The sequence below is a fragment of the Chrysochloris asiatica genome, unplaced genomic scaffold, assembly GCF_000296735.1.
Source record: "Chrysochloris asiatica unplaced genomic scaffold, ChrAsi1.0 scaffold00037, whole genome shotgun sequence".
Classification (NCBI taxonomy): Eukaryota; Metazoa; Chordata; class Mammalia; order Afrosoricida; family Chrysochloridae; genus Chrysochloris; species Chrysochloris asiatica.
The window spans coordinates 23275391-23302815 of record NW_006408555.1 but is presented as its reverse complement, the minus strand read 5'-3'; the positions used below and the strand labels follow the sequence as shown (position 1 = coordinate 23302815).

General features: G+C 41.0%; 1 protein-coding gene across 2 annotated transcripts in view; it reads left to right on the top strand.

Moving 5' to 3' along the window:
• Window positions 1–348: 348 nt before the first annotated feature.
• The window catches only part of CTCF (CCCTC-binding factor (zinc finger protein)), a 55466-nt gene continuing 28389 nt past the window's right edge, over window positions 349–27425 (top strand). For both annotated transcript variants that reach the window (XM_006860247.1, XM_006860246.1), the window contains exons 1-2: window positions 349–666; window positions 6862–6971. The gene's annotated coding sequence lies outside the window, so the exon portion shown is untranslated. The remainder of the gene's footprint in view (window positions 667–6861; window positions 6972–27425) is intronic.

Here is a 27425-nt window from a genome sequence, read left to right as displayed (position 1 = left end):
GACCGGGCCCAGGAGCCTCCTCAGTCCCACGGTTCCGCCTCGCGCGCGCTCTTTATAGTCTCCCCTTCTCTACCCCGGCCCTTTCACCCTCCCCCAACTACCCCGGTTCACTAGCGTTGGAGGCTGAGGCTAAGGAACCAAGTCAATTGCGCGCGGGATCTGGGACCGCCCAAAGGTGGCGCCCGGCGCCCCGGAAAACCACACCCAGCGGGAGCCCGGATGCCGCGGCGCCTTAGCCCACGCGCGACGGACTAGGGCGCGGGAGGGCGCGTGCGGCGTGACGCGACTCGCAGAGCGTCCCGTGACGCCATCGCGCCCGCTTTTGAAAGTTGGCGCCCGGGGCCGCCTCCCATGCTGCCCCGCGCCAACCCCTCCCCTCACCTTTCCTCCCCCGCCCTCCCCTCGCCGCCCGGCCGGCCCCCCCACCCGTCCCTTCCCTTATCAGCACCCGCGGCCCCGGCAGCGCCGACGCAGGCGCACTGCACCGTGCTGCCGCCATTTTGTGTCCGAGCCCGTGGAGCGATTAAACCGTGCGCGGAGCTGCTTCTTTAGCGGCAGAGGCGGTGGCGGTGGCCAGTGCGGGTGCTCGGAGCTGGCCAGGGACGCCCGGTGGCCAGAGCGGCGGAGCGGCGGCGGAGCGGGCGCCGCGGGGGGTGTGGCGCGGAGGTAAGGGGCCCGGGGTGGAGGAGGTTTCGCGGGCCGCCTCTAGGTGTCACGATGGGGCCGCTCCGGTCGGCGCTGGCTACAGCCCGGCGCTAGCGCCGCCGCCGGGGGGTGTTTGTCTCCCTCTACCGTCCCTGCTGCGGCGCGGCCGCCGCCATTGCCCGTCACTGCGGCCCGGCCTGCCCCCCTTTGCCCTCCCGCTGGGTCTCCCTCCAGGCGGCGCGCTAGGCCTCGGGCGGTGGCGGCGACCGAGGCCCGCGCGCCGGCGACTCCATTTTCCTTCCTTTGTCTCTGGCCTCGAGGCCGGCTCTTGGCCCGGCCGATCGCCGGTCGTGGCCCGCCCTCTGCCCTTCGCCCCTCCCGCGACGGTTGGCCACAACCGAGAAGCAACCTCTTTACTCGGGTTTCAGCGCTCAGCTCATCTAAGGCTCCAGACCCGCTGCCGCCATGCGCGCAGCTGAATCTCGGTGCAGTACGGGTGTCCGGGTTCTGGCCGGCGCGTTCTGGACTACCCATCCTCCCGCCCGTTCCCCGGAGCCTACCGGGCCGCCCCTGCGCACGTCTCCCGCCGCTTGGCTGCTCTGCGGTCGCTTCCAGTCCGCACGCCGTCACCGCTCGTCTCCGTCTCCGCCGAGTGGCGCAGGCGGCGCTGCTGCGGCTGCGAGCAGCGGGACCCCAAGAGTTGCCGAGAGCTCCCTCTGCAAGGCTGGCTGAGCTGCTCGCGCCTCGACGCCGCCTGAGCGGGCGGGGGGACGCGCGCTCGCCGCCCCCGCCGGGTCCCGCTGCGCCCCCAAACTCACGCCAGGGCTTCTTGCGCGACCCCACTGGCGCGGCCCTCTTGGTGATTGGGAAAGACGCGAGTTCCGCACCAAATAGCCCCTCGGAGTGATGACAACCTGATTTTGAATGCTAAGAGATCTCAAAGGGATAGAAACTTAATTTCACTCTGATCTCAAGTGACGTGATAAATTCCTGAATTAGCGAATATGGTCTAAATTGGTTCAAGCAATCCCTGAGTTTACAGACTCCCGCCTCAAAGTGCCCTAGTGCTAACTTAACACACCACTTTAAAGACCTGATGCTCCAGGGCTTGGCGAAAGCAGTTTTGCCCCGGGATTGTGTAACTCTATCTAAAGCGCCAGTAGGGCAGAATGAATTTATTCTTGACTGGTAATTTGCCCATATGCTGAAATAGGAAGGTTGGTGTTGTAATTGAATCCCGGGTCACTCGCTACAAATGGTTTATAAATATCTAAGCCCAACTCTCTTAGTTGACTTCCTGTCGCCCTGAGTTCAGCATTAAGTAAACATACATTTACATGGTGTTTTTTTGCTTTCTTTGCGTTTAGATCAGTTAGGAAAATTGGGGGGAGAATAATATTTTTAGTTTTGCGTGCATCTTTCAAAAACTTCCTGTTGAGCAACCTGAGTTTTCTCTTTTTGCCTGTGTTTTAGTACCTTAATGTAGTGCTGGTGTGGTTGTGTGGGATACAGCACTGGACTTCAAGGTTGGCGGTTCAAACTCAGCAGCCTCTTGGAAACCCTATACAGGGTCGCTATGAGTCAGAACCGACTAGACACACTTAACAACAACAATGTAGTGCTTTGCAGCAGTTGATGTATCAACTGATGTTACTTTGGAGAGTACTAGGACTAAGTAAATTTCATGTCCATATATGTAATCTCAATCTGTAGGTTTTGCAGCGATCTGTCTCAATAAAATACTTATTTCATCAACTCTTTTTTAAGCGACAGAAAATGTTCTTGTCTTCTCTTCTGCTGCTTAGTAAAATCTCACCAAGTGCCAATAATTTTGACAGTGTTGAATTGGGGAATAAATTGTCTGGAGTTCTGGTGTGGCGTTGCGGGTTAGTGCGCCAGAGTGCAAAGCCTTTTGAACTGCAAGGTTGGGTGGTTCAAGCTCGCCAGCTGCTCCTCGGAAACCCTATACAGGGTCTCTATGGGTCCACGTCGACTCAGCGGCACTTAACAACAATTGTCTATTATTTTAATTCATTTCTATAATTTTTTTTTTTTTTTGTATTTATGATTCTTGGTTTTATTTATCTTCTGAAATGGTGTTGACCTGTAGCATATTTTATTAGAATAAGTTCCCCATGTGGGTAAAAAAAGACAGGGTCGCTATGGGTCGGACCCGACTCGATGGCACTTAACAACAACAACAACAAGGTTTGTAATTGACCCAGGAGTGAAGTTTTCCTAGGTTAGCATTGTGCTGCACTCAGAAGACCACACTTTTGCTCTATTTGATTGTCCCATATGCAGTTTCCATCATGATTTTATGTGTTATGTATACTGACTTAACAGTAGAAACTGTATACTTGCTATCCTTGAAATTCCTGTATGCCAGGAATGATACTCTGTTTTTCTTCGAAAACTTAACCTAGAGAGAGAATAATTTGAGACTATGAAATAGATAACCCAAAATAATTGATTATGTATATCAGAGGTATGAGGAAGGTTACAACAGGAATGCCTACTTAAGAAACTAGTGCATCCTTAAGAGGAGTTGTAGAGTGTTTTTGTGTACATAAAAAAAAACCCAAAAAAAACCACACAACCAGAGGGAATAGAAGCAAATACTGTTGAATGATGATGCATGGAGGTTGTAATCATTGCAATGAAACGATGAGTATTAAACCAATGTTCTCCCATGTAAACTAGCACTCAATTCACAATAAAAACTTTTTTAAGAAAAAAAAAAGTAGTTGTAAAAATTATTCTTAGGAATCTTTCAATCAACATTTAAATTAAAATTTAAAACAAAAACAACTTAGTGACTGCAAATGTTACCTTTTAAGAGCCATTCAAATTCTAAGAATTGAGTGTTTGATATTTTTTGTTTTATTTTAAAGGACATGCAAAAATGAGGGCATCCACCTGGGGCCTCTCTGATGGCTTTAGGAGTTCCTTGGGTGTGGCAGAGGCCACCTGCAGCTGATGAGCTCCCTAGGGAGGATTGCCTGTTGGCAGAAAATCACAGGAGACTGGTGTCTTGCTTCAGAATGCTGCTGGCATCATAGCCAGTCCACATCAAGTTCCTTACTTAATAGCTGCATCTCATTTTTTTTAAACCAGAAATCTAAGTTGGCCATTTTCTTATTTATTTTGTCTCCGTGTGACTTCAAGTTGTTTTGCCAAAATTAAATCTCTCTTCAAACAACTAAGATTTGTCACAATTTAAGATACTAAAAAAGAACACACAGGTCTAGAAAGAGGGGTAAATAATGTATAATTTGAAGATCATGGTTCTCAATTGGATGTATAAATTTGTTATACCATATTTATTTTTTTAAGAATCAGATTTTACCCTTTGCAGTCTAGTGGGTTTCAATTCATAACAACCCAAGAGTATAGAGTAGTAAAACTGCTGCGGTAGGGTTTTCTAGCCTGTAACCTTCCTTCATAAGGTTTTTATAAATCATATAAAGATTTTGCAGTCTTTATAAGGGAGTCCTGTGTGGCACTGTGGGTTAATGTGCTGGACTGAAAACTCCGTTTGACACCAGCCACTCCTTAGAAACCATAGATTCACGGTCGCTATGGGTGAGAACCAACTCAATGGCACTTAACAACAATAACAGCAATCTTTATAAGAGTAGATGACCAGGTCTTTTCTTCAAAGGTCTGCCGTCTTCGAACTGTCAATCTTTTGGTTAGCAGCCCCTTCACGGCTTTGTTGTTAAGTGCCATCAAGTTGGCTCCGACTCATAGCAACCCTATATAGAGTTTCCAAGGAGTGGCTAGTGGGTTTGAATCACTGATCTGGTGGTTAGCAGTCTTATGTTTATCCTACAGCACCATATCAGGACCCTTAAACTTTCTAAGGAGTCTTTGTGGCATAGTGGTTAAAGCATTTGCCAGCCAACCATAATGTTTGAAACTTCCAAGCAGCTGCTGCTTGGGAGAAAGATGAAGCAGTCTACTCTGTCCTATATGGTTGCTATGAGTAGAAATTGACTCTTAAGTAGTAGGTAAACTCTCTGTAGTTGCTAATTTCAGATCTTCCTTGTCAGTATTTTCTGCATTTTGTCAGTGACTTAGTATTTGAATGTAAAAGTTTGGTTTTGTATAGAGATTGCTAACATACAGCCCAAGTGTAGCCACATTTTTCCCTTTTTTTGTGTCCCTTTCTTAGTATTTTCAGAAGCATAAAATTTCATTCCCTTTAAGATATGCTAGTATGACAGTATGGAATCCTGGTGTGGTGCTGTGGGTTAATGTGCTGGACTGTTTGAACCTTGAGGTTGGCAGTTCAAACTCACTAGTTGCTCCTCAGAAACACTATACAGAGTTGCTATGGGTCAGAACTGACTCAGTGGCGCTTAACAAGTGACAGTATATGAATTAAAATGCTTCAAATTGCCAAAAATTAACAAAAAGAGGACACTTAAAGGTTTTTTTCATGTAAGTAAGTATTGTAGCAATTTAGTTTTGTGTGCTTTAGCTACTTATGAAATGGACTCCCTCTTAGATCTACCTCAATGCAAAATCTTTAGAAACGTAATTCAGATTTATCTTTTTAATTTCACTTGGGAGGTTTTTTTTGGGGGGGGTTTGTTTTATATATAGAGAGAGAGAGAGAAAAAAAAACCAATTCACTCTTAGAGTTGACTTGAAGCTTGACATTTATTTATATTCTAGGCAGAAAAAATGCCAACTAACAAGTCAAACATAATTTGATTTTTTTTTTTTTTAATGTATTGTTGTGCCTCTAGGATTTTCAAAAATTCTTGAAAGCTTCCCCCATTTAGCTTATTAAACTGAAAAGTTTAGGGGGTTTTTTTGTTTGTTTGTTTCAGCTTCTAATATTGTTTTTTATTGTTTGAATTTTTACAGACATGTATTTTTATATCATTTTTTAAAGTTACTTTAGAACTTTTTCAAATTACTCTATATATTATATATAATGGCTATATCATATATGGTGTTGTATCATCTTTTAAAAGTTCAGGCTTTAAGTATGGTGTAAATTGAGTTTTTTAGTCTGTAAGACCACTAGTTGCTAAAGATAGGAGAAATAAACTGAAGAAAGAACTATGATTGCATCTGTAAGAGTTTGGGGGGTAGTTTGAGCCCAAGTATATCCCACTTTTTGAAAGTTTGCTTTATGCCACTTCGCTTTTATGCAAGGACGTATATTACATTAGTATCTGTTTTCACTAACTGAAAGAAATCTGAAGAGAATTTTTGCTTCTATGAAACTAGCATTTAGCATTTGTTTTGCAGCAAGCAGTTAAAGAGGCAGCGCGCACCCCCAGCAGCAAGAGTGGCATCACCAAGCTCCATCCCCAGGAACTGCACTCAGCATCTCAGCATCAAGCCACCATAACTTTGAAGTGTGTTTGGGAACACTATTCGTTGTGTCATTTTAGATTTTATGTATGATTGGTAGGTTATTTGTTGGGTCTCAGACCTCTCAAAATATTTTCCCATATAAATTAATGCTAATTGCATCATTGCTGTATGCTATTTTGGCTTATTAAAGGTTTTATTCCAACACTCTGTTTTGACAGTAATGGGGGAAATCTGCAATATCCATGTGCCATTAAGGTTGCAATAGAGTACTCTTGGTAATCTGAAATCTTCTATCCTTTATTTTGCAAAGGTCTTTTTAAAAAAACATGAGATGGACACTTTGTTATTCATTTAATAGAATTCTATGAATTGGTTCAGTTGACAAATTGATACACTGTTTGCTGATTTGATCAGTTTTCAATTTGACCTCTTTTTGCTTCTTAGAAGGAGCTCTCGTAGAGTAGTGGTTAATAATCGGGCTGTGAACCACAAGGTCAGCGGTTCAAAACTACCAGCTGCTCCGTGGGAGAAAGATGAGGCTCTCTGTTCCCGTAAAGATTTACAGCCTTGGAAACCCTGTACAGGGTTGCTATGTGTCGGAACTGACTCGATGGCATTTAACAACAACAACTAGTGTATATGAATTTATATATTTAGTGTTTCATAAGATAATTTGAATTTGTGCTTCACTGAGCTTCTGTTAAGGATAAAGGGAAACCTGGAAATGGATAGTGGCACAATATGATGGTCATTAATATCACTGAATTGTGTATGTAAAAAGTACTGAAATGGAAAATATCTTGTTATATACCTATATGCTTACCACATTTTGAAGAAGCACATCTTAAAGAGAGAAAATGGTTTGTGCTTCTATTTTAGAGTGATCATGGATCTGGGGCCGAAGAACAAGATGCACTAGTCAACATTGCTGACCAGGGACTGAGAGCTGTGTTCTTTCCCTCCTCAAACTTAACTGCAGCCACGGAGAGGTAAATGTTGTTTAAAAAATGAAAGTCTCATAACTTTGCGAAGCTGGAGGATTTGCTGGGTAAAGATGTAGAATGGTGAATGGCTGAGTGCTTTGGATCAGAATCTTTGATTCCATCTGTCACATAGTGGTTGGGTGATGTTGGACAGGTTACTTAATCTTTCTACTCCCAACGTTCTTCATTTGTGAGAAAATAGCACCAGTGCCAGAGGCTGTTCTGTTAATGAGAATGTGTGTTAAGTATTTAATGCATATACATAGAAGACCTCAAGAAGTTGTTGGCTCCTTTTCTTTGTAAACTCTTGGAATGTGTATTCTGGCTATTGGCAAATGACTGAAAAGTCCATGGGCTTATGTTGCTTTTCATTTTGATGAGGAAGAGATGTGGTATCTTGTTCTTGGGGAAGCTAATAACTTGGATAAAAATTGCTTCCATTGAGTTAAACTAGGTAATAGTCCATGTTTGCATTAGGATATAACAGTCATTCTGGGAATTTCTTTTAAGCATTGAGAGTCACTGAAACTTTCCGTTTACTTTAGCCTATGCTTTCTGCTATCCAATATAATGGACGTGTTAGGAACTTGGAAATTGTGGAGATCTACTATAAACAGCGTAGTGGTTATCGGGCTGCTAATCTCATAGTCAGCAGTTCGAAACTACCAGTTGTCCCGCGGGAGAAAGATGAGGCTTTCTGATTCAGTAAAGATTTACAGCCTTGAAAACCCTATACAGGGTCGCTATGAGTCGAGCCAACTCCACGGCACATGACAACAACTATAAACATACAGGATTTGGGGTTCTCATAAACGATAAAATAGGGTTCTGAGTGTAAAAATGGTTCTTGTAGGAGTCCAGAGAGCACATCTTTTTTATCCTCTAAAAAATGTGAAAAATCATTTAATTGCACTTGTGTAATTGCAGAAAAGATTGTAGAGGTGGGGAGTACAAATGGCTGAGAATGAGATAAACTTAGAGGAATGAATCATCTAAGTGACTGCTAAGATTTTCCTTATAAGCTATACCTGGAACAAATAAAAGGACATGGGGAACTCTGCTATTCTACAAACCTCCATTTTTCTAAATGGACAGCTTGGTGTCTGGCTAGATGGGAAGGACAAGGTCTATGGGTTAATATTCTGTTATCCCAGAAATAACTCGTGCCCTGCAGGTTCTTTCAGGAGTGTTACCATAGAGTGCATAATAATACGCTGAAAGACAATACGGATTTGAAAAGCTACTGAGAAAAATAACCTTAAGAGTTTTGGGAATGGTATTATAGGAACAGGTTGGTTACTTTCAAGTGTCATATACCTAGTTTAATTGTTTACATCCCTGTTTCTGAGACTGGGATATGAATACCCTTAGGGTACAACGTGGTATAATTCTGGGGTATTTGAAGCCACAAGATAAACATCATCCATCTTCGTGGAGCTTCAGTTATGCTCATTGAGGGACAGTGAGTTAAGTAACTTAACTGGTAAGTAATTTAAGATCTTTTTTACATTATAAGAGATATCTACATTGAAATAGAATGCAAACTTGTCTGTGATAATACTTGTGTTTAACAAAATGGGGCATGAGTGCTTTTGGGTGGGAAGCACTCTTTAAATAGATACTACACTGGAAACATTTGAAAGGTGATACTTTTGAGCTATAGAGCAGCTCTATCATCCAATCCCTTACTTTGTCTCTAGAGCAATTATTGTGGCATATAGACATTAGATTGTATTAAATGATGCTTGCTTGTATGCATGCTCCTTCAAATGCCTCACATGCACAAGCCCTCTGGCCATATGGGTAGGCAGTTTCAGGTAACTGAACCAAGTCATGAAATACTGCCATCAAGCCCATTCCAATTAATTACGTAATTTAAAGGAAAAGAGGAAAAAGCAATAAGCAAAATCATAGGTCTAAAACTATAATGTAAATTCAGTGTAGCAAAGATTTGGAAACATCTCAATAATCTGAGCAGAATTTAAAATTTATATACTGTGAGTCCCTGGGGCACCCTCAGTTCTGACCTGCTAGCTACAAATTTGGGATTTTCCGCTACTGTTTGAAGATTTCAGACATTTAGGGATGTCTCAATAACTCAAGTGTTGAAGTTTATATTGGTTTTGCTAATTGTCCATCCAAGGCAGCATCATAAAATGGCCAAATCCTAAATTATAGATGGACCATATGTTTCTTAAGATAGTTGTTTTTCAAAGCAACTCTCTGTCATTATTTTGTTACACTAAGTATTAATGTTACTGCTTCTAATGTAAAGTGACACTTAAGAATTAAGTTTTCTATATTGATAATGCCTGATCTTTGAGTATAAGTTTTATATTTGAATATGACTGGTTTTAAATACCTTGAAATCTGACATTCTCTGAATTCAGTGTGTCTGTGCTGTATCTGCACTATCTGTTAGACACTTCTTATGTGCTCATTCTGTATTTTCACTGCTTTGTGCCCATGTTACACTAAGTGCTGGGGATTCAAAAATGATTTTTAAAAGAATCCTCCTGAAACTCTTGAGTGGAGGCCAAGAGATGTATAAATAAATGTTATTACTGCTCTGTTTGAAGTGTGTTCAGCTGCAGGGTAGGATGGTCAGTTGCAGTAGTTGAGATGTTGGAAAGCGTTTTCTGGAGGAGGAACCCCCATCCAGGTGTAACGGGAAACATAAAGAAGCCTAAGTAAGACTCCTGGTATGATGCTGTGGATCAGCATTGGACTGCAAACCACAAGGTCAGCAGTTCAAACCCACCAGCTGCTCCTTGGAAATCCTATACGGGAACACGATGAGTCAGAACCAATTCAATAGCACTTCGCAAAAACAAAGAATCCTAAAACTCTTACTTGATTTTGATCCTATTGAGGGAGTGCAGTGATACTAGTTCAAATCCCAGTTCTGTTCTGACACCTGTAGCTCTTCTTCCTCTGACTGTAACTACATGGAGCTAGGTGTGAACTTAACAAGTTAAGGGACACAGTCCTCCAGACTGCCAAGTCAGCCAAAAACTTCAAGCACCAGTAACAAGCTTGGGAGCCCCCATGACACTTTCACTTCTGGGCTGCTGGCTACAAATTTGGGGTTCTCCCACTACCCATTTAGCATGCCAGCTCTAAGCTCTTGAGTCGCCACTTCTGACCTGCTGATCACAAATTTGGAGTGTTGTTTCTACACTCTCAGGACACTAGCCATAAACTCACATGTCCCCAGCCCCCTCAATTCTGACCTCCTGTTTCCCACTACTCCCTAAGGTGTGATAATTTGATAGGGCAACTCATAGAACTCAGGAAAGTGCTATATGTACAATTACTGCAGCAAAAAGGATACAACTCAGGACCAGGGTTCCCAACATGGAGCTTTCATGGCCCCACATCAGTTGTGCTATGCTCCCACATGCTGAATATCTTTCACTCCCAACAGGAAGCTCATGGAACTTCCATGTCCAGAGTTTTTTTGGGGCCTCACTACTTAAGCTTAGTTGATTGAATCAGGGCCACCCAACCCCTTACCTTCTCCTTGAGGTTGACTGATAGATATTATGAGATGGTCTTTTTGGCCTGGCCAGCCCAACTCCCATTTTATCACTAGCATTAAAGTAACTCCATAGGAAGCAAGGGCTCACTGTGTAGCTTAATAACGCTAAGACTATGATATGACTTCTTCCCTTTTCTCACTTGTAAAATGGCACATCTACCCTGTTGTAGGCTCTTGTTAGTTTCTTAGTGCTGCCATAACAGAAATTACTTAAGTGAGAGTGGCTTTACTTAACAGGAATGTGTGTTCTCACAGTTTAGGAAGCAGAAAATCCAAATCCATGTCACCAACTCTTTGGGAAGACTCTTTCTGTTGACTGTGGAGAGAGATCTGTGTCTCAGTGTCTCAGTTTCTTTAGTCGTAGTGCTCCAGGATTCTTGGCAGTCTCCACAACCAAAAGGTTAGCAGTTCGAACTCCACTGTTTGTAAGAGAGACCTAGTGATCTGTTTCCGTAAAGAAGATTATCGCCTTGGAAGCCTTATGGGGCAGTTCTACTGTGTTCTATAGGGAAGGTCACTATGAGTCACAGTCAACTCAGTAGCAACAGTTGTGTGTGTGTGTGTGTGTGTATATATATATATATATATACACACACACACACACATTGTATGGTGGTGGTGGTGGTGTTAAGTGCCATTGAGTTGGCTCCAACTCATCATGACCCTGTATAGAGTTTCTGAGGCTATAAATCTTACAGGTCAGAAAACCTTATCTTTCTCCTGCAGCGAGGCTGGTGGACTCAAAACTGCAGACCTTGTGGTTCTATAGTGCTTATCGTACAGAAACCATGCTTCATATCTGTGTTGTTGTTGTTGTTAAGTGCTGTCAAGGCAATTCCAACTCTCAGCAATCCTATATAGGTTTTGTACCACTGACCTTGTCCTTAACAGTTCAGTGCTTATCCTACAGTGCCACACCAGGACTCCATATATATCCTTCTCCTGTTTTTCAGATTTCTTTTACACTTTCTATTTTGTTTACACAATCATTTATTAAATAACTTTTTAACTGTTTTCCATATTTAGCATATTTAATGCTACTGGACATTTACTCGGGGAGTCCTGGTGTAGCACTGTAGGATAAGCACTGGACTGTTGACCACAAACTTGATGGTTCAAACCCACCAGCTGCTCCATAGAACCCCTATGCAGGATTGCTATGAGTCAGAACTGACTCGACAAGCACTTAACAACAATACTATTTACTCAGTGAAGAAATTGGTTGTTTTGTTTTAATACTTTGTGATCTTTGCTCAAAAATGTTATATCGTCACTTATTATTGCTGTTAATAAACTATGCATTGTTGAGTTTAAATTGTTGACTTTGTTGGAGACCTCCTTTACTAAGTAAAAATAGTCTTTGAGTGAGTATTGTAAGGAATATAGGGGAACAGTGCCTCATTTATAATGCTTACATCCATTTATCTTTTTTTCCTCTTTTCCATCTGTCATGCTTTGAGCTTGGCCCATACCACCCAGAAAGATTTTCAAGAATGAACAATATCTCCTCACAGTAGTAAACTGAATATTTGAGTCGGCTGGATTTTTGTATTTTAGGGTAGGAGCTCTGATGGCACAGTGTTTAAAGTGCTTGGCTATGAACCAAAAGGTTGATGGTTCAAACCTATCGGCCATTTCACAGGGGAAAGATGTAGCAGTCGGCTTCTGTCAAGATTTGCAGTCTGGGAAAACCCTCTGGAGCAGTTCTGCTGTGTTCTGTAGGATTGCTGTTGAGTTGGAATGGACTTGGCAGTGTGTGGGTATTTAGAGTGAAGAACTATTGTGTTCTTCTGGGTCAGTCACTTCCTAACCTTAGTCTATAGAGAAATCTGCTGGGAACCTTTTGAAATAAGCTCTGCTTTACTCTCGATCTACTGAATCAGAATCTCTTGGTAACCTTTTTTTTTTTTTTTTAATTTTTAAACTCATCAGGTGATTCTGATACATTGTCAGTCATGTTTGAAAATCACTGCTCAAGTAAAGTCTGTCCCAAAATCTGTAGAAATAACGGGGTAGGGTAGATGGATGATTTATTTCTGTTTATTTATTTATTCAAGGTCATAGCCTTGCCATAAATGCTTTTCTCATATTTTAAGTGTGAAAGAAAGGTCATAGGACTACTTACTGTGAAGATTACTATTGTAATAGTGAACTACTTTCTAGGATCTGGGCCCTGGTCAGGGCAAGGAGAGAGAGCTAATGTTCCTTGACATAGTTACCCTTGGGAAGATGGGAAGTGGACCAGTAAGTTGTTGGACGCTTGTGAAAGTGCCATTCTGGCGGTAGGAGAACAGGGAGAGACAACAGACTCGGAAGCACCTCTAGTCAGTACTGTGAACCAGAGTATTGACTCCTTCAAAGCTTTGTCTTCCGTTTCACCTATAAAAAAGTGCAGTAACTTAATGAGGAACTAGAACATGGCCTCTGAAACCAGATCACAGTAATAAATTTGAGATGATTTAGTACAGTTCCATTTGGTTACTTTGAGTTTCTTCTGCTTGGAACTAATTCCATACTCTACAATAGTTTGCCTGGCAGGATCCATCTTAATTTTTAAGATCCATTGTTAGCAGTTCCGTTCCTTTCAGCCTTTTTTCATTTAGCTGATCTAAACTGTCCTTTATGCTAGGGTGATGAGAAGTATGTTGACCCCTATAACGTTAACACATCACACTGGATGCTCCTTATTGGTTCACCTGTCTTCTTGCTTGAGAACTGAACTCTATGCCAAAGACAAGCTTCACTGGAGTCAGCACTCTGTGCCACAGCACTGATCGGAAGCTGCCTCTGTTGGCTTATCTACAGCCTAAATGACAGTTATTGGCTCTCAGCAACACCGCTTTTCCCCCATTATTTTGGCGGTGGTAGTGGTGGTGGCACCAGATTTACAGTCAGAATGGAAGGAGGCCTGGTTGTTTAGTGGTTAATTACTGGGCTGCTAACTGAAAAGTTGGCTGTACTCCTCTGCAGTGGGGAGAAAGAGAGAAAGACGTGGTAGTCAGCTTCTATAAAGATTTACAGCCTTGGGATCTCTGTGGGGCAGTTCTCCTCTGTCCTGAAGGGAGCTTTGAGTTGGAATCAGTTTCATGCCAATGATGTTTAGGATTTGTTAACATCCTAACAGGCCTTTCAGTCTCTGTCCTAGTTATCTAGTGCTGATGCAGTGCCGTGAACTACTTAATAACGGCTCTTCTCGCCAGTCTCTGTTGTTCAGTGCTGTCATGTCTGTTCTAACTCTTAGTGACCCTGTAAAGGGTGTCCTAGGAACCAGCTGGTGAATTTGCACTGCTGACTATTGCAGTTCAATCTGACCTTGCAGTCCAGTCTCTCTGACTCCCACCAAATGACTAGATTGCTGTTGTTATTAAGTGCCGTCAAGTCGATTCCGATCCATAGCAACCCTGTATAGGGTTTCTGAGGAGCAGCTGGTGAGCTTGAACCACCAACCCTGCAGTTGAAACTGCTTGGCAGTCTGGCACGTTAACCCACAGCGCCACACCAGGACTCCTAGATTGCTATTGTTAGGTATCCTCAAGTCAGCCCCAACTCATAGCAACCCTAGGCATAGCAGAGCCAAATCCTCATAATTGTTGTTATGTTAGAGCTCATTGCTGCAGCTGCTGTATCAGTCCATCTTATTGAAGGGCTTCCATTTTTCACTGATGGTACTTTACCGAGAATCATATCCTTCTCAAACAACTTGTCTCTCCTGATAGCATATCCAAAGTACTTGAGATGATGAATTATCACCATCTTTACTTCTAAGAGGCATTCTGGTTATATTTCTTCCAAGACATACTTTTTGTTGTTCTGGCAGTCTATGATATTTTCAGTATTGTTTGCCATCTCCATAACTCAAAGGCATCAATTCTTCTCTGGTTTTCCTTATTCATTGTCTACCTTTATAGGCATATGAGGCTATTGAAAATGCCATGGCTTGAGCCTGGAACACCTTGGTCTTCAAAGTGATCTTTGCTTTTTAATACTTTAACGAGCTCTTTGGCAGAGATTTGTCCAGTGCAACATGTTGATTTACTGACTGATGTTTCCATGAACATTAATGGTTGTTACGTGCCGTTGAGTCTGTTCTGACCCATAGCGATCCTGTATAGGGTCTCCGAGCAGCTGCTGGTAAACTTGAACCGTTGTCCTTGCGGTTCAAACCAACTTTGCAGTCCAGCACATTAACCCACAGTGCCACACCAGGATTACATTAACTGTAGATACAAGTAAAATTAAATCCTTGACAACTTCAGTCTTCATTTTTCATGATGTTGTTTATATTGATTTCGTTGAGGATTTTTGTTTTCTTTCCATTGAATTGTAATCCAGGCTGAAGGCTATATAGTCTTTGATCTTAATCAGTAAGTGCTTCAAGTCCTCTTTGCTTTCAGCAAGCAAGGTTGTATCATCTGCATATGGCAGATTGTTAATGAGGCTTCATGTAATCCAAGGCTACTTTTCTTCTTCATATAATCTAGCTTTTCAGATTATTTGCTCAGCACAGATTGAAGCATGGTGAAAGGATATAACCCTGGCACACACCTTTCCTAATTTTAAACCATTCAGTATCCTCTTGTTCTGTTAGAACGACTGCTTCTTCGTCTATGTACAGGTTCCGCATGAGCACAATTAATGTGTTCAGGAATTCCCATTCTTTTCAATGTTACCTGTAGTTTGTTATGATCCACACAGTCAGATGCCTTTGCATAGTCAATAAAACACAAGTAAACATTTTCCTGGGGTTTTCTGCTAGGTTTTCAGCCAAGATACATCTGATGTCAGCAGTAATATTTCTTGTTCCACAGCCTCTTCTGAACCTGATTTGATGTCAATGTAGTGCTGCAACTTGTTTTTAAATTATCTTCGGCAAAGTTTTACTTGTGTGTGATATAAATGATATTGTTCGATAGTTATCACTTTTTTTTTTTTTTTTTTTTTTTAAAGAATAGTCATAAATATAGATCTCTTCCAGTAGGTTGGCCAGATAGGTGTCTTCCAAATTTCTTGGCACAAACAAGTGAGTGCCTCCAACATTGCATCAGTTTGTTGAAACATTTCAATTGGTATTCCATCAATTTCTGGAGTCTTGTTTTTCACTGATGCATTGAATGCAAGTTGAACTTCTTCCTTTAGTTCCATTGGTTCTTGATCACATGCTACCTCCTGAAACAGCTAAATGTCAGCAAATTATTTTGGCATAGTGATTGTATAGTCTTTCCATTTTCTTTTGGTGCTTTCTACATCATACAGATTTTGCCCAGAGAATCCTTTAATATTGCAACTTCAGGCTTGAATATTTTTCTTTAATTCTTTCAGCTTGAGAAATAGTGAGCATATTCTTCCCTTTTGATTTTCTAACTCCACATCTTTCTTTGCACGTTTTATCATAATACTTTTATCTTCTTGAGCTGCCCTATGAAAAAAATTTTTTAAACTCTTTTACTTCATTTCTTCTAGTAGCTTTAGCTACTTTTATGTTCAAGAGCAAGTTTCAATGTTTCTTCAGGCATCCATTTGGTCTTTTTACCCTTTCCTGTTTTTTGTTTTTAATGACTTTTTGCTTTCTTCATGTATGATGTTCTGTTTGTCATTCCACAACTAATCTGGTCTTTAGTCATTAATGTTCAGTGTGTCAAATCTATCCTTGAAATGGTCTGTACACTTAGCTGGGGTATATTCAAAGTCATATTTTTAATCTTTTGGACTTGTTTTAATTTTCTTCAACTTCAGTCTGAACTTGCACATGAGCAGTTGATGGTCTGATCCACAGTTGGTCCCTGGCCTGCTTTGGCTGATGGTACTGAGCTTGAGCTTCTCCTTTGTCTCTTGCCACTATGTAATCAGTTTGATTCCTATGCATTTCATCTGGTAAGGTCCACATGTATAATTCTCATTTATGGTATGGCACTGTAGATCAGCATTGGACTGTGAACAACAGGTCAGCAGTTCAAACCCACCAGCTGCTCCTTGGAAACCCTGTACAGGGTCGTTATGAGTCAGAACCAACTCCACAGCATTAACAACATGTTGTTGAAAAGTATTTGCAATGAAGGAGTTGTTTGTCTTGCAAAATTCTATCATGTAATTTCCAGAGTCATTTCTATTACCAAGTATCCAGCTACTAATCCTTCCTCGTTATTTTCAACTGCATTCCAGTCACCAGTAATTATCAGTGCATCTTGATTGTATGTTTGATCATACAACGTGGAGAAGTTGTTAAATTTCTTCTTCCTTGTATGTGAAAATGGATACTATCTTATCGGAGACAGCATTGTATTTCAAGATAGACTTTGAAATGTTCTTTTTGATCATGAATATGACACCATTCCTCTTGAATTTGTCCTTCCAGCATAGTAAACTATATGATTGTCAGATGCAAAATGGCCAATAACCTGTTCAGTTCAGCTCTCTCAATCATCACTACCATCTAGTAAATTCTGACTTATAGTGACCCTGTATAGGTTTTCCAAGACTATAAATCTTTACAGGAATAGTCCATGACAGTGTTTCCTTGCTGTTCATAAGGTTTCAGTGGCTGTCCCCTCAGAAGTGGACTGCCTGTTTCTTCTTCCTAATCTGCCTTAGTTTGGAAGCTCATCTGAAACCTGTCCACCACGGGTGACCCTGCTGGTATTTAAAATACCCATGGCATAGTTTCCAGCCTCACAGCAGCATGCAAACCACTACAGTAGACAAACTTGACAGAGGCATGGGGAATGACAGTTTTGGGTTATGAAAATGTGAAGTGCTTGTGGCCTACCTCTGCCTCATAGGAATCTGTCTTGGGCTGTTGGTTTTGGGTTTTAGTTACTCTTATAAAGTTAAGAGGATTTCTGGTATGGCACTGCTGGTTAATATGCAAAGTCGGTTTGGCCCATTAAGCCTGGCAGTTCCAACTCATCAGCTGCTCTTCGGAAACCTTGTACAGGGACTCTGCATAGGGTCGCTATGAGTTGGATCCCGACTCGATGGCACTTAAAGTTAGAGGAGGTCAGACACCATCCCCACACCATTTTTGCAGCTGCTTTAAGGAGTCCTGCAAAGCCGTTTGAACTGCAAGGTTAGTGGTTCAAGCTTACCAGCTGATCCTCGGAAACCCTATACAGGGTCAGTATGGGTCAGAATTGACTCGACGGCATTTAACAACAACAACATAACAGTCCTGGAGCCCTGGTGTGGCGCTATAGGTGAATGTGCTAGACTGCTAAGTCGGTTTGAACCACAAGGTTGGCAGTTAAAATCCATCAGCTGTTCCTCGGAAACCCTATACAGGGTCACCATGGGTCGGAACCAATTCAGTGGCACTTAACAACAACAATACAACAGAAATAATGCAAACTGGTAACTTTAATAAGCATTTATTTTCTCATAGTTCTGGAAGGAAGGAGTCCAAATTCAGGGTGCTGACAGATTTTTCTGTCAGTACTGGAGGAAGGTCCTAGTCTCTTTCATGTGGTTTAGCATCTCTCTTTGTCCTAACAATAACCTAACAATAATAATAGCTTAAAAGAGATTAACTCAAATACACCCTACACTGCTCCTGTCCATTAACATAACAAAGACAACTCCCAAATGGGCTTTACTGGCATGGGTGAGCCCTAGGCATACAGGTTATCTGTTTCCAAAGAACAGTAGCAGAACAAGTATGAGGCAGATATTTCCATTTTAAATGGGAGAGAAAAAGAAGGAATCTTTGCTTTCAGCCAAGATCTATCTGATATCTGCAATACTCTCTCTTTTTCCACCTCTTCTTCTGAATCCAGCTTGAGTCCAAATTCAGGGTGCCAAATAAGTCCCAAATTCCTTAGAGCAGTTTGCATTAACTCTCAAGCCTTGAAAACAATCCTCTGCTTTGGGACCATCTGGCTGGCTGTGTGCCGTGGAGTCGGTTCCGACTCACAGCGACCCTGTACAGGGTTTCCAAGGCTGTAAATCTTTACGGGAGCAGAAAGCCTCATCTTTCTCCCACGGAACAGCTGGTAGTTTCGAACTGCTGACCTTGAGGTTTGCAGCTCAATTCGTAACCACTACGCTACCAGAGCTCCTTTTTGGGACCATCTAGGCAATCACAAAGGAGCTCTGGTAGCTTCTTTGACCTGTTTCTGCCTGTACAATTCAGAGGCATACAATGTTCTTTCTCTGACCTCTTCAGTCTAAGCTGATGGATTTTTTTCTTTGGTAGTTGGTTATATTCATCAATCATAGGCTTTATCTCTAACGAAAGGTGTATATCCACATCCTTGGTGAAAATTCTAGGACACATCCTTAGTTTGTACAACAGAGTTTCCCAAATCTTTTAAGTGTGTTTTCATTTTGCACTGTTCATTTTTAAGTTCATCTCTTGCTCTTTCACGTTTTGCTATAAGTGGTAAGGAAAAACCACACAGCCCCTTATGATCTTGCTTAGAAATCTCCTGTGTCAGATAATCTAAGTTCATCACTCAAAAGTTCTACCATCCAACATATATATGAAGATAACTTAGACAAGTTCTTTGCTGCCGCATAAAAAACTTCACTCTTCTTTCATTTTCCAATCACATGTATATCATTTTCTTTTACGGCTTCACAAGAAGTACATTTCACATCCACACTTCTAGCAAAATTCTGTTTTCCTTAGGAATCATGTATTCTCTAGACCAGGGTGAGGAACGCCCGACCCACAAGCCGTATTTGTTTTTGTGAAGTGCTGTTGAGTCGGTTCCGACCCATAGTGACCCTGTATAGGGGGCAACTGATGAGTTTGAACTGCCCATCATGCCGTTCAGACTGACCTTTCAGTCCAGCGCATAATCTTGCAATATCACACCAGGAATCACAGCTTAGGAGGCTACAAGTCCAAACTCAAAGTGCTGTCTCTGGGGGAAGTCTTTCTCTTTCTTTTGGCTCTGGAGTAAGATCCTTGTCTCTTCCGTTTCTCTTCTTGGGTAATCTTTGTGTGGCTCTGCATCCCTTTTTCCCCTAATGTCTTGCTTATATTATCTCTTTTATAGCTTAAAAGGACTCCTAGTGTGGCAGTATGGGATACACGCTAGGTTGTAGATACATGCTAGGTTGGCAGTTCAAGCCCACCAGCCTCTCCTCAGAAACCCTATGCAGATAGGGCCATTATGAGTCAGAACAACAACACAGCTTAAAACACACCCGACAGGATCTTGTATCATTAACATAACAGAGAACACCCATTCCCAAGTGGGACTATAGCCACAGGCATTTGTTGTTAAGTGCCAAGTTGGTTCTGACTCATGGCGACCTTGTTTCAGAGGAGCATCTGGTGAATTTGAACTGACAACCTTGAGGTTCGAACAGACCTTGGGGTCCAATGCTTACCTCCAATGCCACACCAGGACTCCAGGATTTGCAGCCGTATTTCAGAGAGTCATACTCAATCCCTAACAGTCTCCTAGATAAAAGGATTTTTCTGAATTACAGATCTATAAAAGAGACAAGGTATTTTCACTCTTATGTGCCACTTAATGGTATCTGGTAGCTTGTAGTGTGCTGTCTGAAGCCAACCTTTTTAGGTGACTTTCATGTTAAAATGTTTCAGAAGCACTGTGGTTTTTGGAAGCTCATGGGGATTTGACCTTCTCCAGGATTTGACCTTCTCCAGGAAGTAAGATGGAGTTTTTAGCTATCATCAGTTATCATTTATGAAGAGCAATAATATATTAAACACTGGGCAGTTTTATTTATAAAATAGATGCCCGAAAGTCATCCTAATATACTCATATTTTTTAGTATACATCGATTTTATGAGGGTAAGTCAAAAGTATTGCTACAAGGTCATAGAAACTTATTAAACAAGGATGTCAAAATGTGACACTTTGTTTTACAACATATCCTTCCTTTAGGTTTATACATTTCTTTAGGTAGTGTCTCCATCTCTTTAAACTCTTCTCTGAAGAATTCTGCACTCTTCAAAACAACAGTTTTGGCATCCTCAAGGGGCTCAGATTATGTTCTTTTTTTAATGTTCTCTGAGTTTCATGATCAGAAAGAAATTTCAGGGCAAGTTCAGGGCTGTGGGGTGGATGTGGTAAAGTTTTCCAATAAAATTCTTGTAGAACAGCCTTTGCTGCCCTCCAAGAATGAGCAGTTGCAATTACCTTGGCCTTTTTCTCACCGGTGCAGTTTTTGATTTACTTAAAACTTCTTAAATAACCCTACTTCTATCAGGAGTACTTTTTGGGATCCCAAAAAACAGTTGCTAATTCTCTGAACTGATATGTCTACTTTGAATTCATCTTTGAGGTCTTCCTGACCTTCCTTAAAATGCTTGATCTATCTAAAAACACTTCTGTGTAGTAGCATTCCTGTATACTTCTTACAAAGCTTCCGTGATTTGTTAAACATTTTATATTAACCCTGATCTCTAAATCAGTTTTTTCCATGGCATAGAGAGTATCCTCTAAGCTCCCTAATGGGGTGAGGTGCTGTATGATAAACACTCGACTTAGAACTTCGAGGTCAGTGATTCAAATCTACCAGCTGCTCCTTAAGAAACCCTACACAAGGTCCTTATGAGTCAGAATTGACTCAATGGCACTTAATAGCAACAACAATGAGATTAAGGGGTCCTGGTGTGGCAATGTAAAATGAGCACTGGACTACTAACAGAAAGGTCAGAGGTTCAAATGCATCAGCCATTCCTTGGGAACCCTGTACAAGGTCACTGTGAGTTGGTATTGACTTGATACTTAGCAGCAACAATGAGATTAAGACAAATGTACTACTGAGAGAGCTTGTCTACAGCTACTCACTGATCTCAGAGACATATTCAAACATATTTATTTGGAATAAACCCATGCATGTATGAACTGGAACCCTAGTAGCAATACTTTTTGACTTACCCTTATATAATAGCCAAACTTCTCAAATGGCTAAACTATATTGTTACGTGCTGTTGAGTTTGTTCTAACCCATAGCAATCCTGTATGGGGTTTCCAAGGAGCAGCTGTTAAAAAAAGTCATGTTTGATGGTTTTCCTTTGGGAAGTGTCTGACTCATTTGCTATAATCATATAATCCGGTGATGAACTACTGCGTCCTAATGTCTTCAAAGAGTAATGTATTTATAATGTTTTTATTTTTATATGGCAGATTATTTAACTTGTAATTGTATCATTAGAACGTTTTCTTTTTCTTTATTTAAAAAATGTCACAAAACACAATCATAACTATGGCTACTCTTTACATATTGACAAAATTAACATTATGCAGAAATGGAAGTTGATCACATCAGATCACAAAAATGGAAAATTATGAAATAATTACCTAATTGCCAAATTATGTCATTATATAACTACCAAACCACTGAGAATCATAACCCAGTCAGGTTAACATTTAATCTGAACCGTCACAGTCATCATTTCTCTCACCTCACACCTTGGTGTTTGTTACTGTCAGACATAGGTTTTTAATGGGTAAAATAGTCAAATAGTAGGTTTCACTATTGTTGTAAATGTGAAATGTTGGCTAATAAGATAGTCAAAAGCGAAGAGTGGGTGTATATAGTTAAGATTTCACTTGAGCACACAAACATTGTTTTGTTTTTCCATAGTCTCTGTTCTTGTTATGTGCACAAACCATTTATACATGTTCCATATGGTAATGATACTGAGTGTCTACTGTTTACCCAACACTGTTTTAGGTTCATAGCTTTAGAGGATACAGAAGTAAAGGCATACCTGTCCTTCAAAAGCGAACCGTTTTTATGGGGAAAATACAGTTATAGCACAGTATGAACAAAACAAATGAGGTCAGTCTGCACTAGTCAAGATTGAGAAGGCTTCCATGTGTGTGTGTGGGGGGTGTCACTTGATCTGAGAGGGGATAAGACACCAGGCACTAATGTGGAAGGTTTCTAGCAGGAAGGTGAGGTTGAGTGGGTGGAATGACTGAGAGAAAATTTTGTACAGAGCTCTGGGAGCTATGCCACAGTTTGGACTTGACTCAGTAAGCATCAACCATCATGAGTTTTCTGAGCAGACGAGCTTCATTTTAGCAAGATTTTCTCTGGCAGTAGTGTGCTGGGCAGATTAGGAAGAGAGACCAACCTGGAATGGTGTTCTGTTCTGTTTTACATGTGTTCTCCTTCATTTCTGAACTTGGTTAGTCACCAGGTTCTGTCAACTGGTTTGCTATCTTCGTACTACAGAAATTCAGTAGTTGATCAGAGGAGTCACTTTTATGGGGAAAGTATATATCTAAAGTTTGTAATTCGACTTTTGGAAAACTGAAAGGTCTTGTATTGGTTCGGCTGAAATGTGTTGAATGTGTTTTGGACTGGCCTGTACGGATGGAAAGGAACACAGCTTCCAGGTGCTGTGCATACATTGTTTCATTTAATCTTTATGGTAGCCTCTGTAGTGGATACCATTATTATCCCCATTTTATAGAAGAAGAAACAGACACGGTAGGAATATTTAGCCCAGGCCACACTACTAGTAAGTAGAAAAGCCAGAAGTGGGCTCCAGGTCTCTGGCTAGAAAGCTTAGCCTCTTAATGACTATTTCATTCTGGTGCCCCCCCTTTTTTTTCTCTAAAATATATATTATAGAACAGGCATTTATCCCATATTAAGTATTATGTTAAAATGTGGTTGTTGTTTTTTTCTCCAATTCTCATAAATTTCATTTGGCCAATGAAATGCATCACTTCTCAACAAAAGCTTTAAAAGTATAGGGCATAGATGGCTTTCCATATTCTTTTCCTCTACCTTGCCAACTAGCAACGTTCCACCTAGATGCTGTTGCAACAACTTGAGTCTCTCCTATAGTGTAGATCACAGGTCCTTGTCTATAGTAGCCTTTTCACTTTGTAATTATAGAGTCCAAGGTCCCCAGTGGAAGAGAGACCTAAAATGTGATTTTAATGTCTGCATAATACTCCATTTTGTTGATACGTCGTCATTTACCAGGTTTAACTATTCTGTGGTTGGGCTTTTTAGGTTGTTGATAATTACTCACTTTGATTGAAATGTCCTTTTAATCTTTGTGTTCATTCTGATCATTGGGTAGAAAGTCACAAGTAGAATTACTGTGTGCTTCATTTATGTGATTCCACTTCTGTTGTTGTTGTTGTTAAGTGCCTTCAAGTTGGTTCCGACCCATAGCGACCCTGTACAGGGTTTCCAAGGCTGTAAATCTTTACGGGAGCAATGTTTCTCCCGCAGAGCGGCTGGTGGTTTCGAACTGCTGGCCTTAAGGTTCACAGCCCGATTCGTAACCCCTAGGGCTACCAGTGCTCCTTCTGTAGGATTGTGCTAAATTCATGGTTTGGCTGTACCTTGATCAACATTGAGCATTATCCTTTAAAACAGACTTAGTTGAATAAAAGTAAAATGTGTCACACTTTTAATTTGCGTTTCTTTAATATTAATGGAGTCCTGGTGTGGCACTGTGGGTTAATGCCCCAGACTGCAAAGCCTTTAAACTGCAAGTTCGGTGGTTCATGCTCACCAGCTGTTCCTTGGAAAACCCTATACAGGGTTGCTATGGGTCATTTACATGGTCAAATTTTCATGATTTCTCCTATTTATGCTTTTAAGCACAAAGTCTTTTTTTTGAGATCAGAAAATGTTTTTTGAGGGGTGGGTGTTTGTCCCCTTCCTTTCTTATTTCTCTTAATCTCAAACATACTGTGGTAGAATGTATTCTAGATAGATTAAAGATAAAAACTTAATTTTACCCAAAAATTGTTACAGCTTTTCTGGCCTCTTTTATGAAATAATTTTCTTTTTCTCACTAATTGGAAGTGACAGCAAAGTAGTGATTTCAGAATATGCATTCCTTGTTAAATTGGTTGTCTGTGATAGTGACAGTACCATACTATATTAATTATAGTGCTTAATCACTGTACCACCAGGGTTCTTCATCTTAATGACAGTTATATGCCATTGAGTCAGTTCCAACTCATAGAAATCCTGTATAGGGTTTCCAAGACTATAAACCTTTTTATGGGAGCAGAAAGTCTCATCTTGGAGAAACTGGTAGATTTAAACTGTTAACCTTGTGGTTAGCAACTCTGCATGTAATCATTGCACTACCAGGGTTCCTTGTAAAAACAGTCTTAATCGATCCTGAAAACTTTATGTTTAGGTTATGTTTATATTGATGTGTTTTGCTGTGAGTGGTTTAACTTTCTGTATTTACGTGTGTATTTATATAGTTCATAGCCCATCTTGTTTCACAAAAAAATTAGAAAAATGTGTAGGAACTATAATAATAAAAGGTAAAATTCTAGGTGATACAAATTGGAATAGAACGTTACTATTAATGTAGCTTAAGGGGAAATAATGACCAAGGTCTGACCAACTAAAAATATGAAAACATGATCATGTTACACAGGTCCTACATGAAAGAAAAGTTCTTTATGGAGGAAAAGCTGTTCTGAGCATTTAACTCCAAATGAAGTTTCTCCTGCAAATTCATTAGAGTAAGGGCATTGTGACAAAAGAAAATAGTCAAAATAGTTCTGTAGGGCCACAGCTTTCTGATGGTTTGGCATAATTCTGCGATAAAACCTAGACTAGAATGCTAACTACCACAGAGAGGCCAAGTCAGATAAGAACAAAAGTATTTTTTAGATTTACCAGTTAAGAACTATTGGTAACCTTTGAGCAATTTGGTGTAGAGTATTAGGGAAGCAGAAACCAGACTGGTGAACTAAGAAGTGAAAGAAGTAAAAGAATAGAGACAACCAGTGTGGGATTGAGCATGCAGGCAATAGAGCTGGTAGATGCTAAATAGTGAAATGGGTTGAGGGAAATTTCAAGATGGGAGGTTTGAATAGTAGAGACCTGGCAGAGAAGAAGTTGAGACAAAAGAGGCAGGGCTGATCCAAAGCTCTCTGAGGATGCAGGCAAGACTGATAGCGCAAGAGCACTGACAGATTTCTGGTCTCCTCGAGGACAGACCTCTGCATCCTCCCACTTGGCCTACCATCAGGTGCCAGTTTTCCTTCTTGCCTTCCAACCCCTTATCTCCAGATACGAAAATCACCTTTCCTTGGCCTGGGGAAACGTCCTCCTGCCTTTACCCAAGAGTTGGTCAAACAATAAAAGAAAGAAAAAAAATTTCCCCCTAAGCTTCCCTTTTTCACCAAGATGACAGAGTAAGGATCTGTCTTAAAGAGTTTCATTTATTTTTTACACTAAAACCCAGGGAACTACCCATTTTGCCAAAGTTACTCGGTTTTCAATGATGGATTGGGATTACAGCACAGGTTTCCTTATTCCGTAACCAATGCCATTGCGTTGGAGATGTCTGACAGCCAATTATCCACATGGAGAGAGGTTTTTCAGTAAGTGAAATGTGGATTGCAGGTGTAGGTTTGAGAGACCTCTCTGTAGAAACAACTGAAGTAAAAAGGCTGACCCAAGTAGTGACTGCACATAAAGAGCAGAGCTTTGGTGAACTGTGCTCAGAGGGCCTAATGCAGGAACTCTCAGGAACGAGGAGACCCAGGAAAGGTGGAATCCCGGGGAGGAAAGAGACTAATAAAGGAGCAATTGTCTATTACTGCAGGCCAGAGCTCTGAGGATTAGGGAAGGCAATAGGGTTGGTTGATGATGATATAAGAGTAAATTCTTAAAGCTAGAAAAGCAAAGCCATATATAAAAATGTACATAAGTTGTATGTGTAATATTTCATCTTGTAAAAATTATATATTCATAAGAGGGGACTAAAAAGACTACCATGATTGTCTCTTAAGTATATGATTTGCCAATGATTTTTGTTCAGTTTTTAGGTTCCTATAATAAGCTAATTAATATACAGTGAACTCTGTGAGAGCAGGAACTCAACAGGACTGTCTTATTTTTCCAGATCTTGCAATTTTTCCACCTTTGACAGCCTTACAACCTTCGTATTGTTCATTTAGGCAGAAAAATGTTTTAGTTTTCCTGTTCTGACAGATTTCTGCTTTACACGGGTTTTTACTGTCCCAGGTCTTAACAGTAGTTCCATAACTGGAGGGAGGATCCTTGAAGTAGATATAAACCCCTTTTTAGAAGCATTGGACAGCAGAAAGGAGATTTGATATTACTTAGAAAGTGACTGACACAAGCAGGGAGGAATGAGAGAGAGTATGTGTGGGTGTTTTAAGTGGAGAGAAACTGTTGAAAGCAAGGGATGAATACAGAGGAAGAAAGGCTATAGATTGGAGCTGTTAGCAGAGGATAGGCAGTTAGGCATGCAAGGTACACAGGGAGTCAGGAGAGACCTGGCCTAGCCTATTAGGTTAGCTATTCATGGGGGAGGGACTCCTTTCTCTTGAAGGAAGTTAGGTAAAGGAACCCACTGTGTGAGAGAATGGAATTCTAACACAGTTCTTGGGAGGCTGGTGTGTGCTTTTTCTCAGTAAAAATTCAAGTTGCTGCTTTAAGACCCTTTGTAGCTGCTGCTGTTCCAATGACCTTGTGCCACGTGGTTTTTCAGTGAGAGAATGCTCTGTCAGCTCAGCTCCTTGGCAACACAATTGGTTTCACTTTGTGCTCCTTTGTACAGATTCTTTTTCTACCTGGATTATAATTCTGTGACCTCTTTTAGGTTGAACTTGGTTATATACAACCAATACTTAACAGATTTTAAATTTCCAAATTCACAACCGCCAAGATATTCTTCAAATGTTGTGTGCTATAAAACCCCAGAGGCCTTAAGAGACTCAGTGTTTTTCCTCCACCAGTTATCTCACTGCAGATATTGAAATAGTTGGGGATATGAATTCCACTGTGTCTGGGCCCGCCAGCATTAGCATTTGCTTCATATGAATGTTTTGTTCTTTGATTTTGGTACTGTTCCTGAAAATATTTCTGGCGGAAATGGGGATTTTTCTCTGTTCCCTAACATTTGGACCATCATCATACTTGCTCAGACACTAACTTTGGGACCTTCATGGCCTTGAAAACTACATATA